Source organism: Dermacentor andersoni, chromosome 2, assembly GCF_023375885.2.
Source record: "Dermacentor andersoni chromosome 2, qqDerAnde1_hic_scaffold, whole genome shotgun sequence".
Lineage (NCBI taxonomy): Eukaryota > Metazoa > Arthropoda > Arachnida > Ixodida > Ixodidae > Dermacentor > Dermacentor andersoni.
In genome coordinates, this window is record NC_092815.1 from 57,209,307 (window position 1) to 57,223,852 (window position 14,546).

General features: G+C 53.0%; 1 protein-coding gene across 2 annotated transcripts in view; it reads left to right on the forward strand.

Annotated features, from left to right (window-relative positions):
- Positions 1-14,546, forward strand: part of bbg (PDZ domain-containing protein big bang) — a 345,047-nt gene that overhangs the window by 295,322 nt on the left and 35,179 nt on the right. The window lies entirely within an intron of this gene.

Sequence of the window (14,546 nt, forward strand, 5' to 3'; positions counted from 1 at the left end):
CTACTAAAAAGAATTCATTTTTATATGAATAGGAGAAGCTATGTGGATACACTGGCCGCTTCTGTTACGTTTGTTCAAATGATGGTGTATAATATATGCGCGCTATGGGAAAGTTCAGAAAGATTCAGGAACGTCGCTGGAACTCTCTGGACTAATAGCGCCGCGGTCAACTTTGTGCTGGCATCGTGCCACCACTTCGGCAGGAAGAAGTTGCGGTAGAACGCAGTTTCAATTGTTCTCGTGACGCAAGAGTAAGGCGCGATCGTTCACGCAATTCGTCTTGCACGTCGCTGTTCTTTCTTTCAGCCATTCCCGCGGAAATACTATACTCTGACACCGATATAAAGCGGTAGTGTGACATTTATAACTAGAGATAAGGAAACCGGTGTGTTACTCCGGCGCTCGGGCATCGGCAAGAGAGCATTCGACAAGCCCCGTGGCTTCCGTTTGAGAAACGAGGCTAAAGAAGCAGAATAAAACAGGCAGGCGTCATTTTTTATTCACCCCGCGAAGCACGTACACGGCCTTGAGGAGTTAATGCGGCCACATTTATTTATTTTTTTCTCGCTCTCCCCGTGCCGCCATCTCCCGAGCATCGGCCGGGCATCGTCGGATGTATCGCGTGCGCGTGGCCGTGCGATAGAGCGCAAGGCAGCGCGGTGATGTTAATGCCCACCGCCGCATCTGGAGCGAACGGGGGGGTGCAGCGGAGCTTTGTGCGTGCGTGCGTACGCGCTGCGAGGGCGTTGCACGAAGGCGACGGCAGCAGCAGCAGCCTTGGATCTCGCCCGGCGGCCGACGGTCCTACGAGGCGAACTACGCACAAAGAAAAAAAAAAACATGCCAGCCAGCTAGCGAGGTATACAGCGCCAGCTCCGTCTTGGCGTCTCACGAAATGCAGACCGTATCTTTTTTCGCGTGCGGGGGAAGGACGTCGAGCGCTACGCACACAGCGTGCGTCCGACCAGCTGGCGTATCGTAACCGAGATCCGAGGAGGAGGAGGGCGGAGGACTAAGAGGACTGCATTCCTCGGGAGACGGACATTCCGGCGGCCATGGCGTCTCTCTCTAATTTTCTTCTATTTCTTTTTTTTTTCTTTTTCGGGGTCATGTCTTCTTCTTTTGCTGCCGCTGCATCTCGATCCGGGTCCTCGACTCGTGTATAGCAATGCGATGCCTGCTCGTCCTGAACTCGTCACGACGGTCGTGTTGGCCATCCACGTGGGTGCTCTCGGATGCGCCGACCGACATGCCGTGAAAAGCAGATTCGGGCTGACTCGCAGCGCTGGACGATTGTCGCCGTGATGGGGTAATATCAACGGTTCCGAGTTCCGTCTCCTCCACGCGTACCTGAGCCACCCTTCGCGTTTCACCCCCCCCCCCTTCCCCCTCTACCTTTTCGCTGTCAATCTCGTGCTGTATAGCTGCAGAATTCTTCGTATCCGCTTGTTTGTGGGCCAGAGCAGCCTTCGACCGATAGCAACAGCCTGTGTGCTTCAGCGGAACATCAGCGAATCGCTCTTGGCATCCCGCTTTACGTAACTCAACGTTTATATATAGGTAAACAACGTGTTGTGGGTGGCTGCATCATACCGAGGGCACAGTTGCCATACACGAGCAAATTGCGTATACCCTAACAGTGTTGATGTCTGAACGTGAGTGGTCAGTATACGGCACGTCGTTTGTGGACGGTATTGGCTAACTTCTTGACCAGTTATGACAGGGCCCTAGGTATCTTAAGCTTGTATGGGATGTGCTTCTAGTTCTCTTAATTGCTAAAGCTATATATAGAAGAGTTTCAGCGAAAAAGCAACCGATTCAGTGTTGTTTACGCGCGCTTCTGAAGCGCGTCTGTGTGTTGTTGAAGGCCGAACAAGCCACTGTGCAAAATAACTCCTGGGCTTCAATAGTGCTTCCGAGGCAGGCAGCCTCTTGGGATGGGCGCATAAAGATCAAGCTGCGCTCATTTCATGGATGTCTCTTCCGGTGCCCGAGGTTCGCAGCAGAAGTCGAATGGGAGATCTCAGTAACGATACGAGTGGCATATAAACGATGAGTGCTCGCGCGTGCCGCCCGCTCGGCGGGGTTCGTAAATCCACAGGACCACGAACAGCGCATGTCTGACCACCCCGATGAGAAATTCATAACACCATCCGTCCGAAACCGCCGGCGGTCTGTGGCGGAATTCGACGGGGGCTCAATTGCGCGCTCGCGCACAGCGGGTCGCACAATCTGCCGCTGATCTTGCGGGCACGCAAGGAACTTCCGCGAACGGGTGCTGCCGACTGGCCGCTGCATGGGCGTATGCTGTATCGTGCGCTCATCGTGCGCGCCACGGCGTGAGGGGTCCGTGCGCGGGACCCGCCGCTGAGAGCCAGGCAGGCCACCAGGCGCCGTGCGCGGAGTACGGAAGGGGGGCACTTTATATATAATGTGAAACAAAAGACGGGGGTAAACAACGCAGTGCTACAGGCCACCGCCGCCGCCGCCGCCGCTATTAAGCTTTGGCGGAGGGGTCGGGAGCAACTGGGTCGCTCTTCGGCCCGGCCATTTGCATGGGCCAGCCGCCGTGTGGTAGCGGGGTCTTGAGCCGTCCATATTCCTCTCTCCCCCACTCCCTCTCTCCTCAAGTGCGTGGCGAACACGGAACGCGAAGAGGACGAGGAGTAGGAGGAGGTGGGGGCAGTCGTGTGAGTGGGGTAGACGATAAGCGGCCACCTGTTGCTGAATAAGCGTGCCACCGGGTGCCACGTACCGCGTGCATCCTCTGCGCTCTTTCGAGAGACGATGGTGTGGTATACATACTGCCGGCCTCCTTGACGCGCGCCGGGCGCGCGAAAATGCCGCGTGAGCGCACATCAGTCGCGTCCGTGCGAAGTCATCCTCCATCTACTTCCGACGATAAGAGCGAGCATCATCGCCGCCAAATGCGAGGCTAGCGGAAAGACAGGAGCTGCGGTTCCATGGAATCGACCTCTCGTTCGAGGAGACGGATGTGGCTCGACTCAAAGTGCCATATTTCATGGGCAGGCGGCATACAATCGTGAGTGAGGAATGCAGAACTTCCCGTGATGCAACCAGTCACAGAAGCCGCGGGCCGTGCGTCTTCGTTACGCCAATACACGCGCGCGAGTCAAACTGCCCGTTTCTCTCCTTGATCTATGTGTCTATGCGGCATGGTTAAGCGTTATGTGTGCGTCAACGTTCATACTTTTTAAAAGGAAAGTGCTAATATCGTTCGGGCCGTTTTACTGTATACTCCGGCAGGGTGTGTCTGACCTTCGAAATCCTCCCCGCCTTCTGCTTTTCGCGCTTGATTGGAGCGTGGGAAATATTACGTGGGCGGACAAGAAACAAACGTAAAGCTGGGTGTATTTATACATAACAAGGGCACCGACGCGAAGCCCTGATAAATGCCACGAAAGTGAAGTGCGTATTCTTTTTAACCCCTGTTCCCGCACATAGATTGGCGAATGTTGCGGGTTTTCACAAAGATAGGCTGAAACATTAAAGCTAAAGAAAAAGAAAAAGAAACACCACCACCATCACCAAAACAAAATGCGCCAGTAAGAACACCGGCCGGCAACCGCCATTTATTTCTTCGTTGGCTGAATGGTGCAGAAAGACGCCGCAGTAAGAGTCTGCAAGAAAGGCAAAAAAATAAAAAAAAATAAAAAAAAGAAACTGATAGCCCTCACCGCATCGCTTTGAGACCAAGCTTGTTACGCGCATTCGTGAATGCGTATCCGCGCCCCATCAAGTGCACACATAGATATATATTTTTCCTTGCTCCTCTAATCGGTATGCATATATAAAACTATCCCCATGCTGAAACACCCATTCTCCTTAGTGGGTGTTTCGACTTAGTGCGGTATAAAGTGCGCTGCATGCTTGCAACCGGAATTCGATGGGCGCGGTGAAGTAGGCGACACTCACGTACTACTGCGCTGCGCGGTCAGGTTGGGCGTATTTCGCGCCTCCTTCTCGCGCGAGCGAGAAACCTTTTGTTATCAGATTCCGGCCTATAGCGTGTATACCGCTTGCGCGCCGTTCTTGAAATGGACGACGCTTGTCATTTGCCGGCGACGACCGGCTAATAAACTGTCGCGCTGCCGCCAAAGCCGCGCGGGCGTCGGCGCCACTCTTTGTCAGACACGCAGTGACCCTCTGCGGCGCGCATTCCATTCGTCCACGCGGCCATGAACGAACGTTCGTGGAGGATATAGGCGGGGCAATGTCGCCGGGGTCGAGGCCTCTTCGAAACCATAACTACTCTCTTTTTTCTGCTGAACGCGGGCCGAGTTCCCTGAATGACTACTATACTGCTGCCGCCGCCACCGCTGCATGGCTTGCAATCCGAATGATTGAATGAGACTTGAGCGCGTCATTATAAAGCTGCACAGACGCCGCTGCAGCGTTCTCTGTGCTTTCGCTTTTGCGTCTCGCATTGTTGACGTTCCCCGTGGCTTCGAGTATAGGGCCTTTCTTTGGTTCCTGCTCCACTCTGTTCTGGGATTAGCAGCCTTCGCGAGTCAAAGGAAGAAAAGGTACCCCGTCCACATTAAAATGAAGCTGTTCGCACTCGGCGTCTGAATGGTTTGTTAACCACGCCCACGTCAGAAAGACCGATCGGCGCACTAGAGTCACCGTGCCGCCTTGTATGTCGGAACGTGAAGATATCGATCGACTTACGCGCTTGGCCTCCGTAATCATTTCGGTGGCTGGGTGGATAACTGCTGATAATCACGTGAGGTATTCGTTGCTGTAGGCAATTAACTCGTGCAGCCTTTATACCGTTCCGGCGCCTCCACTCGCGGTGGTGTATGTGTGTTAAATTCGACAGCAATCAATTTGTCAGCACCAGCAGTGATTGTGTATGCACGGTCGTTACGCAGCGGCCAGATATTCTCCGACTCGCAAATGCTGGGAAAGCGCCTCCGTGTAGAAATTTGACTTTCAAAGAGCTCGAACCGTCGTGTGGAAAACGACCCTGGGTGGCTTTTCGTGATGGCATTGAGCTTCACCGCGAGTCTCACGCGAACGGCATGTGTGCCTTGCGCGCGAATACCATCTGCGCACCGTTATCGGGGGCAGATTGTTCGGCGGGCGATAGAAAGCGTGACCACGAAACTGCGCGGCTGAAGCGCGTCGGGTGTATAACACGCTCGTGGCCGGACCTGCAAGAGGTGCTCGAAACGCGCTTGTTGTATCAGAGCTCTGCCCGTCCACGCGCACTAACCAGACATTTCATTAATCAACCGTAGTTGAACAAGGAGTGCCTCAAGCTCTAGCCAACGTTTCGACAAGGATGCTTGTCTTTGTCAATGCAACGTCAGGGTCGTTGCCCTGACGAATGACAAGTCTCCTTGTGGAAGCCTTGGCGCCGGAGTGAGACAGGCCTTGGTCGACCGCTGTTTACTAGAAAGTTTCCAGCTTCCTTTGAACGTCTGTTTCGTTTATGAATTACCAATACGCAGTTGCGACTCGCCTGAGGCTGGGGCATATCAAATCATTGATCACACACCGAACGACCAGCGTTGCTGTGAGTGAGTGCGGCTCTGACTTCTCGTGCAAAGTCACTGTATACTGTAACGACGATGGGGCTGCAGTTTCTGATCAGGAGTTAAAGTTCACACTGTGTTGCCTGTCGTATGTCGCACCCCATGTGCCCAGAAACGGGGCAGACTACAAGATGACGCGTATACATAACGTTCCGTAGAGTTACTGTATGGGCACCCTTTTGGGATTCATATGCGCAGTAACTTTAACGCGCCGTAACACGAGCGTAGCCGCGTGTCGCCATCCCTACCGAACAGCAGAAATCGCAGCAGGCCCAGTGAGCCTGAGACAACGTAATGTACCAGTGGCTCTGGCATATGCGCTCACGCAGTCCACTCACGCCTCGCCCGCAGCGGCTGAGCTATAGGTATACCACGGGCTAACCAGTGCGCGCTTGCGTGCGCACAACGGAGACGTGATTTCCATAACGCTATAGGCTCGCCAGTAGCCGCGTGCGCGACCGCCTGTGCCGCAACAACAACCATGACGACGACGGTGGGAGGCAAAAACAAGCTGTTTTCCCAAGAAAAAAAAACAGAAAGAAGAAGAAAGAACAAACCAGGAATTTAATACGAAGGCGCGCGCACCTCGGGAAATCGAAAGGGTTTTCTTTTTCTTTTCTCATCGCTGTTTTCTTTACTGTTCTTGCAGCTTCCTTCTTTTTTGCTATAGTAGTTTTGTTTTTCTTGGATTAGCGCTCTCACCAGCCGTGTTGGGAGGCGGACTGGCCCCTGCACGCGCTCTCACGCGCTCGCCATGGGTGTGGAAGCCCGCCTCGTTCACTCCCACGCGTCACATAGGCAAGGTGAAGCGAGAGGCGTTTCATTGCGGCCCTAGTGCGGATATATCTGTACTTGCAACGGCACACCCGAGGCCGCGAAAAAAGGGTCGTGCTTTTTTGCCGTGTACACGCACATCGCTCGCTCCGGCGGTGCTGTGGCATATTGAAGCGTGCGACCTACATTGTGTTTCTTGGCATCGCGACTCCCTCTACATGGCGGCCTGTGGGCCGTCGTCCTGTGACAGGTGGTGGCCGATCATGGGGGATGACGTGACTGCGCGGACGCAGTTCTCTCTGCGCATTTCTTTTATTTTCGCGGCAATCCATCGGCGCTCCCATGCTACACTTCGTAATTGATCAATCACGTCCGGCAGTGCGCTTGCGCTCTTGAGACGCCTCCGCTATGCTTCTTCTTGTTGCTCGGCTCCTTGTGATGCGCGGAGCCGGCGAAGACGAACACCGTGTCCCCCCTCTTGCTCTAGCTGCAGAGACGTCGATGACGCCGTGGGCGCGTGCTCTTGTTTCTCTGGACGTCCCCCTTGCGGAGGGTCAGCGACGCGCGTCTCCGCCGTCCACGTAAAACGCACGTGGGCAGCTTGCTAACTGCCACGGTGAACGCGTGACGCCCGCTGGAAAAGGTAGAGAACGAAGAAAAAGGCCCTCGCACGGGCGGTGGCGCGGACTGCCTTTGACTATGCGGGCTAGCCCAGCCTGTAAACCGCCCGGCCGTCCATCGCGTATTCGCGCGCCGAAATTCGTCCTCGTGGGAAGCATTAGGTACAACACGGCGCTGACGCGTGCGACGACGACACCCGACTTGTTCCTCGTTTTTCTTCTCTTCTTACCCCTTGCCGTGCGGGGCCTCGTGTGGGCAGGGTATAATACACGGGCCCCATCGAAGTCGCAGGGCGCTTCTTCTTGATGACGCGGGGCGGACGTGCTGCCGTTGATCGGCGGGCGGTTTCGAGCTGCGCTTCGACGCCGCGAGAGGTTCTCCGTGACACCGAGGCGCGCCACGCGTGCCTGTGCGCGCATTTAGCCCGGATCGCTCGACACATTGACGTGGTGAGTGCTGCCTATTTCTGGCCACATATACGGCAGTGGCGCTCTATAGCGGCGGACTGCTGGCATTCGCGTGGACAACCGACGGTCAATCCACCCGGCGTGCTTTCTCGCACATAGCGCCTCGCGCACACTGCAAGCCGCGGCGTTCGCGAGGTTTGGGCGTCGGTCGACGAAGGCGCTTTTTCGGAGCCTCGCGCCACGCCCATTTTGCGGCCCCGGTATTGTTCGCCCAGCGGTCCCGAGTTCGCCCTCGTCATTGTCAGGCGAGTATGCCGTGTACGCTATGCAGCTGGGATGCCGTTCTCTTCGGCGCCTGCTCGCAGCTCACCTACGGCGCGCTGCGCTATTGCATCAAAATTTGTGTGCCTTTTGCCTTTGTTCGCCTATTCACGCGTTCTTAACTGACGTTGACCCTCAAGGACGTCGGCTTGGCTACGTCTACGTCTTTGCAGCGCATATTTATGAGCTTTTTGTAGCAGGTTTTGGGTGAATAGTACAGTTGTGTAAGCTTAAGTTCTGGTCTTCGAGGCTGAGTTTTGTACAGTGCATGGATATAAGAAAATCTGTGTTAAATTTACCGGTGATAAACGAGCAAATCCGAATAATTAACTCTATCATATACGCTCTGAAGACATATTTCAGTGTCTGAATAACGTTGAGATGCCTGACAGAATTAAGGCACGTTAACTGAATTATCGGTCTTGTCCGCAATGCATCTATGGCCCCGCAAGGACGGCAATCAAAACCTAGCACGGCGCCTAGCTGGGTTTGTATCATTAAGCTCGGCTAATTAAACAAGGGGAGCATCGTATGCAGAGGAAAGAAAATTTACATATCTGCTCCCATATCGCAGCCTGCCTTCCTAATGACAGCGTCCTCGTGCTGCAGCCCGTAGGGTATACAATCGCTCACAACACAGTTAGACAGGAAGACCAAAAAAAGAAAAAGAGATCAGAAGAAATTGTCTCGTGCGGGATGCAAATTACGCCGCGTAGCCGCAATGCACTAACCAAACGTGATTCGCAGAGCTCGGCGGCGAGAAGGAGCCGAAGTTCTTCCGCCGCCCACGGCGCAGGGCTCTTCGGCACGAGACAGCAGTATAGAGCCAACAAGCAACAACCAGCTCCGTCATTTTCGCGTGATCATTGGCACAAGGGAAAGAAGAAGAAGTAAAATAGATCATTAAGAGCCCCGGGCTTCTTTTCCTTCTATTTAATTCTTGGCGCATGATATATCTAACGAGACCGTACGGATGACGCGAGGTGTGCTGTTAGTGTAATTGCCGGTCCGCCAAGGAGAAGCGGACGCTGAAAGGAAAAAGCGAAATGTTTATTCTTTCTGTCGAGGAAATAAAAATATAAAATGCAGAACACGGTGCCGCATGCAACGACGTTGTCGGTCAGTCGCTCGAGGCCAGAGTAAAACGGAGGCGGCGGCAGCTGGATTGCGAGACCGAAGTGTGCCGGCCGATTCACGAAACAAACCGAGGAAGGAGGCTAAGGAGGAGGAGTGGTGGACGAGAAGCTCAAGGCGGGCCAGCGTTCGAGCTGCGCGTCCGGAGCACGCTGTGCCTGTGGCACTCGCAAGTATTCGCGCGTGCGTGCGTGCGTGCGTGCGTGCGTGCGTGCGTGCGTGCGTGCGTGCGTGCGTGCGTGCGTGCGGGCTTGCACGGAACTTACAACCCGTCTCCGTGCGATTTCCGCTTCTTTCTTTCGACTGCACCGCATTTACCCTTGCTGACGGGCATCGATAGCGCGCTATGTCCTATGCATAGCGAATCATTACCCCAGTTTCTCGCCTCTCCAAAGGAGCAGAAGCAGCTCTTGCTGCGGACTCTTTCTCGTTAGCTGCTGTTCCCTTCGGGAAGGAAGAAACCCTAAACGCTTCTGTCCAGTTTGCGGGTCCTTTGTAACTCGCGCCCGCATGCGCAAGTGTGTGTGGGTGGGGGGGAGGGGGGGGGAGGTGCGTGCGTGCGACGCGTCCACTGTGTCGTGGTTGAGAGGGACCTCTGTATGGCATATGTCTATAGAGGGCCTCGGGTTGTGGCGCTGAAAGCCGGCAATCTGCCTTCGTTCATCGTGCGTTATTTCAGTGCGCGTCATTAACGTGCGCGCGGACGGAGATGCTCGTCTTCCGGCCGACGCGTTCTCCGGTGAGCGGACGAGATGGAGGCTGGCCCTGTTTGCAACCCACATTTAATGGCGCGGTGACCTATACCGGCGTCATGATTGCACGACAGCTAAAAGGAGATTAGTATATAGTCCTCGACGATATGGTACGGCTCATTTCCGTGTCGATATCCGCCCCCTTGGTATTACAATAATCTGGCTCGGGGTGATTCGAATGGGCTTGGAATGCTTTCGCAACGGCCCCCATCCCGCCATCACAAGCGATTCTTATGTACGAAAACCTTTGTTAAATCAAAAGCCGAATTGGCAAAGCTTTTCGTTCGTAAGTATTATTGCCATTGGCCGGTCGCCTTCGCTAATACGTCCAGCATTCTGTTTGGCTGGAATTTTCTCTTAAGGACAATTCCAGCGTAAGATCTTTTTGGGAATATTGGCCTAGGTTCACATTTGAATGTTGTTAACTGTAACAATGATCTACAAATTTCTTTCTCATTTCGCACGACACTTGTCTAGAAGTTTGTTTCGTAAGTATCTTCGGCTCTTTAGAGAGGGCACATCTGGTTGAACCCTTTTGACAGTTGTCCAAGGTAGCATGGATGTCCTGCCAAAAGATGGAGGGCATGGGTGAGGAAGAGGAGAAAGGAGGGGGGGGGGGGGGAGGCTCTGATTCTCAACGACCTTTCCATGTACTCTTCTGTTTCCGTGTCATGATTTATTTCTCGCGACTCGACCTCGCGTGCCGTAATGACTGCTAAAGGCATTCATGTGCAGCCCCGGAGCAGGCGCCAGATTCTTGACGTACTTATTAGGCTCCCGCGGGCCTTCTTCATTGTTCGCGGTCCCAGGTTGCTCGGTTCTCCCGCCGAAGGCGTGCAAGGCACGCGCTCATGGTAATGCTGCTGCTCAGAGTGTCGGCCGGGGGAAGGGACGTCTCGTGCGCGCACGAACAAGCTTGGAGGATGATGAGGAGGTGTATTTCGTCTCGCTAATAAGCAGCTTGGAAATGAGACCGCGGCTGCCCGCTCGACGAGCGGCGAGACCCACTGGGCGATGTCTTGATTTCATTGTCTCCCGTTGGTGTGCGGGCACCCGGTACACGTATCTTCTTCGATCTCGCCCCGCGCGCGTATGTAGTGCGTGTATATGCCAATGCGGCGTCCACCACCAGAGTCGCTGCTTCTTTGTTTCTCCGGCCCTTCGCCCCGGCGTTCTTCTGGACAGGTGTCGTTTTCCACCCACTCGGCGCGCATTCGTCGGCGTGCTCCACTTTTCTTTCCCCTTTGTCCGTCAAGCCGGGGATGGGGGGTGCCGGTCGGTGCGCAAGCCGTTTTGCGCAAGGAACCACTCCCGGCTCGCTGCCCCGGGGCCGACGAGTCAATCGCCGCTGCTTTGGTTCCGAAACGTTTCGAACGCCAGTCTGCGTGTGGTGTGCCGCTGACGGATGTGTCCCGCGTGCATTGCGAACAACGGAAGCGTGCGTGCGATCAAAGAGATGGATGGACGGACCGCCCTTCCTACTAGTTTACGTGATGAAAGTCACCGGAAGCCAACTACTGCAGGTCAGCGGGAGACTGAAATTACCGGCACATAAAAGAAAAAAAAGAAAGAATCACCATGGTTTGAGGCTTCGCAATGTGCGCGCCTCGGCGTTACAGTATAGTTACCGCTGTTCGTTAGTCGTGACTAGTGAAAGTTGCGTAAGAGAACACCCCTAACGGCGACTGGTTCTTGCTCTCTGGTGTTGAGCGTTTAGACCTAACGCGAGCCGCACAATAGACAACAGCATCGTGCAGTAGGTTGTCTCGGTGCGCTAGATTCACCGGCTGTTGTTGCTGTGAACTCTGACTTTCTTTAGGTTGCTCGCGCCTAAAGATCCAAAGCTAATCGTGCGTTTGTGGAGTACGGCTTCGGAAAGGGGCAAATTTAGAGCCGACATATCTTCGTGCATTGCGAGTGCTCGTTAGCAACTAAATGTATGTAACCAATCTATTGTACGTTTCTTGTTCGTGATATGAGAGTAATTTGATTGGAGTGGGCGCTGTTCTTTGGCTTAATTTCCTGCCCGGTGCCTGCCAAAAGGTGTACGGGACTACATAGCGTAGGAAACACTTTACGGCACCGGTAGCTTTCTATATTTCTCGTTATACAATCATAACCTTAAAAAATACACATAAACAAAATCTACAAAGGTATTTCTGTGGCGCGTTCTCGCTGATATATTTGGCGCAGTGGTGGTATTTCGCCGACAGTTTTCTGACTGTGTACCCGTTTGTCGGGCACTTGCGCTCTGCATCTCTTCATTCAATTCTTATTTTCTAGCGCTGTCATTTCATTCAATTCTGAGTCGACCTTCTTTCCCGATTGGCTTAAGGTCGCCGAACAAATCTCTCTCAAACGTGGTAGCAGTGCGCTCTGACCTCATCCCTGGCATGTATAGCTGAATGGTCGTGATCGTCTATCGTAGCGCACCCTAACCTCCCTTGCGTGTCATTACAATGCTCATCAAGAGCCTAATTAAAAAAGAAAAAACAGACCTACAGGGTTGTCCTGGGCTGCCCGCCATCCTTGTAATTTAGTCCCACTATTCAATAGCGACTGTCGATTTCACATTCTATCGCAAACACTGAACTTCGTCCTGTCTGTCTCGCTTCTTCGCTGCTTGCACGAAGACACAGTTGCAGGCGTGATGAATTACACTCTGAACGCATTGTTGATATTTAATACGTTACAGAGCATAAGTGTAACCGTGCCCACTCGCATTCCGGAACCGAGCAACGGCTCCATTCGCCTCGTTGCAAACTTCGTACTTCAGGAAGCGACTATGGAGGTGTAGCCTAGAGTCACGACGCTCTAGTGTTTCGTAAGCGATGGCGGCTTCTGCGCTCATTTTCCGTCCCTCTTTTGCTTTAAACATTTTTTTTCTGTTGCACCCCGGCCTGGTTTGGTAGTACGTGCTCTTATTTCTCAACTTTTCTCTTTAGGGCGTCCTACTGAAGCGAACGTGTCCGGCAGCGGGATGCGCTTAATGCCGCACACGGCCACTTGTGTGTACAATGGCGCGTCGAACACGACGGGAGCCTCCGTGATGCGTCACGTTCTTTTTTTTTTCTTCTTCTTTTGCTTCCCTGACAGCACACCTATATACACATCCACCGGGGGACTCCTTTCGCACGAAGGAACAGCGTTCGCTCGGGAAAGAAGAATCAGGCGAGACCTTATTCTCCCGTATACATGGCGTATATACTCCGGCGTTTATCTCGATTCCCCCCGTCGTCCGCGCTCCTCTTCTCCGTTCTTCGCTTCGTTGCTCGAAACGCGGAACAAAGGGTGGACCGACGACCGCTGCACAAAATTTGATAAACGGAAGAATCGCTCGGCGCGCCGCAGTGACTCGCGTTCTTCCGGGTTTCCGGCCGCACCTATGTACGCGCCACGGAGAAAAAGAACGACGCGTCGATTTTTTTTTTTCTTCCTTCCTCGTCACTCAGCGAAGCCACCACCACCGCAAGCTGGACACGACTCCAACGGCAACCACATGGAACGCGTTTTTTTCGACTGCGCGGAGATGTCCAGCGTCGGAGTGTCCGTCCGATGCCGCGACGCGATAACCGGCGGCCATTATCACAGCCAAAATGCAAGGAAGAATGTCCCCTTTAATCGGTAAGCGGAAGGAATACTTTTTGACCGGGATCGTAGCGATGTCATCACGCAAGAGACATGTTCGCGTCGAAGCCGCGTCGAGGTACGTCAGGGACGTAAGTGAAGTGTACAAGTGAAGCCGCGGTTTTCGGCGTCCTCAATACAAGACGGAAGTCTTCTATAGCATACATGCCCGTCGTGCTTCGTGCAGAAAAAAAACCCTAGGTTATTTTTTTTTCTCAACGACCCCTCGTATGATTTCAAGATAGCGACGACGCTGCGTATTTTTCTCATCAATATGCGCGTATGACAAGAGCTGAATGTTGAAGGCGTTACTCTGAATTGTTCCTTTTTGTGTCATAGCGCACGTCATGTACGGTAGATTTCTTGCGTAGCCTGTACATACTTCTGTAAGTAGCTTCTCGACCTTACACCGCGTGAGAGTGTTCGGAGGCGTTCTTTCTTTAATTTTTTCTTTTTCTTTTATTTCGGTGGAGTCTGTGTGTAACTAGGTAAGCAATTAGGTATCAGTTTTTTTATGCAGAAGTAAGCCTTTCTTTTCCTTCTTATTCAACATCCTTTCCAGGAGCTAGACATTGGCATCCTTAAAGGGGTACTTGCTTACCTACATGCTTGCCTGGCCATATATCGTACCTATGCTCCGTTCCATGCATAGTCAACGCTGTGGAAGCTACGCAAGAAGTTCGGTCGTGAAAAGCTATCACTCCGCCGCGCGTTCCGTCCATGCTTCACTGCATGCCAATAGCGTTCGCTCGCGCGAGCATGCACGGGAGGCTCCTGGCGATGGGTTGCAAACGAAGCAGAAAAGAACAACAAAAATAGTAATTACCTAAAACAACGCATCAGTAGCCGTATACCACAGTGTGTTTGTTTCTAAGGATTAAAACTTGTTTCATTTAATACTGAGCCTATATAATAAATAGTTGCGTACAATTGCCGTCAAGAAACATCGAACTATATCCAAGTGCGAACGAAGCCACTACAAGAAGTCTCTCTATAGCCTCCACAGCGTTGACTGCTATGTATAGAACGCAGTATAGCTGGCTACTACACAGTTGAGATCGGCGATACATGAAATGACCCGCTCATGCACAATACACCCGCACACAGCTTTCACAAGCAACAAACACAATCATGCACAGTGATAAGCATCAGGAACCGAATTCACAAAGCTTTTCGTTGGCAAGTGTTCTTTGCTATTGGCTGGCAACCTTCGCTAATCATACGTACGAGCTAGTCCAGCGTATAGAGCTTTTTGTGAATACGGACAGAGGTGTCTTCGTATTCATGGGCTTGTACCTTCACAGAGTGAGCTGCTGACTTTTAATTGAAATGCTGGAGAATTTCGACTG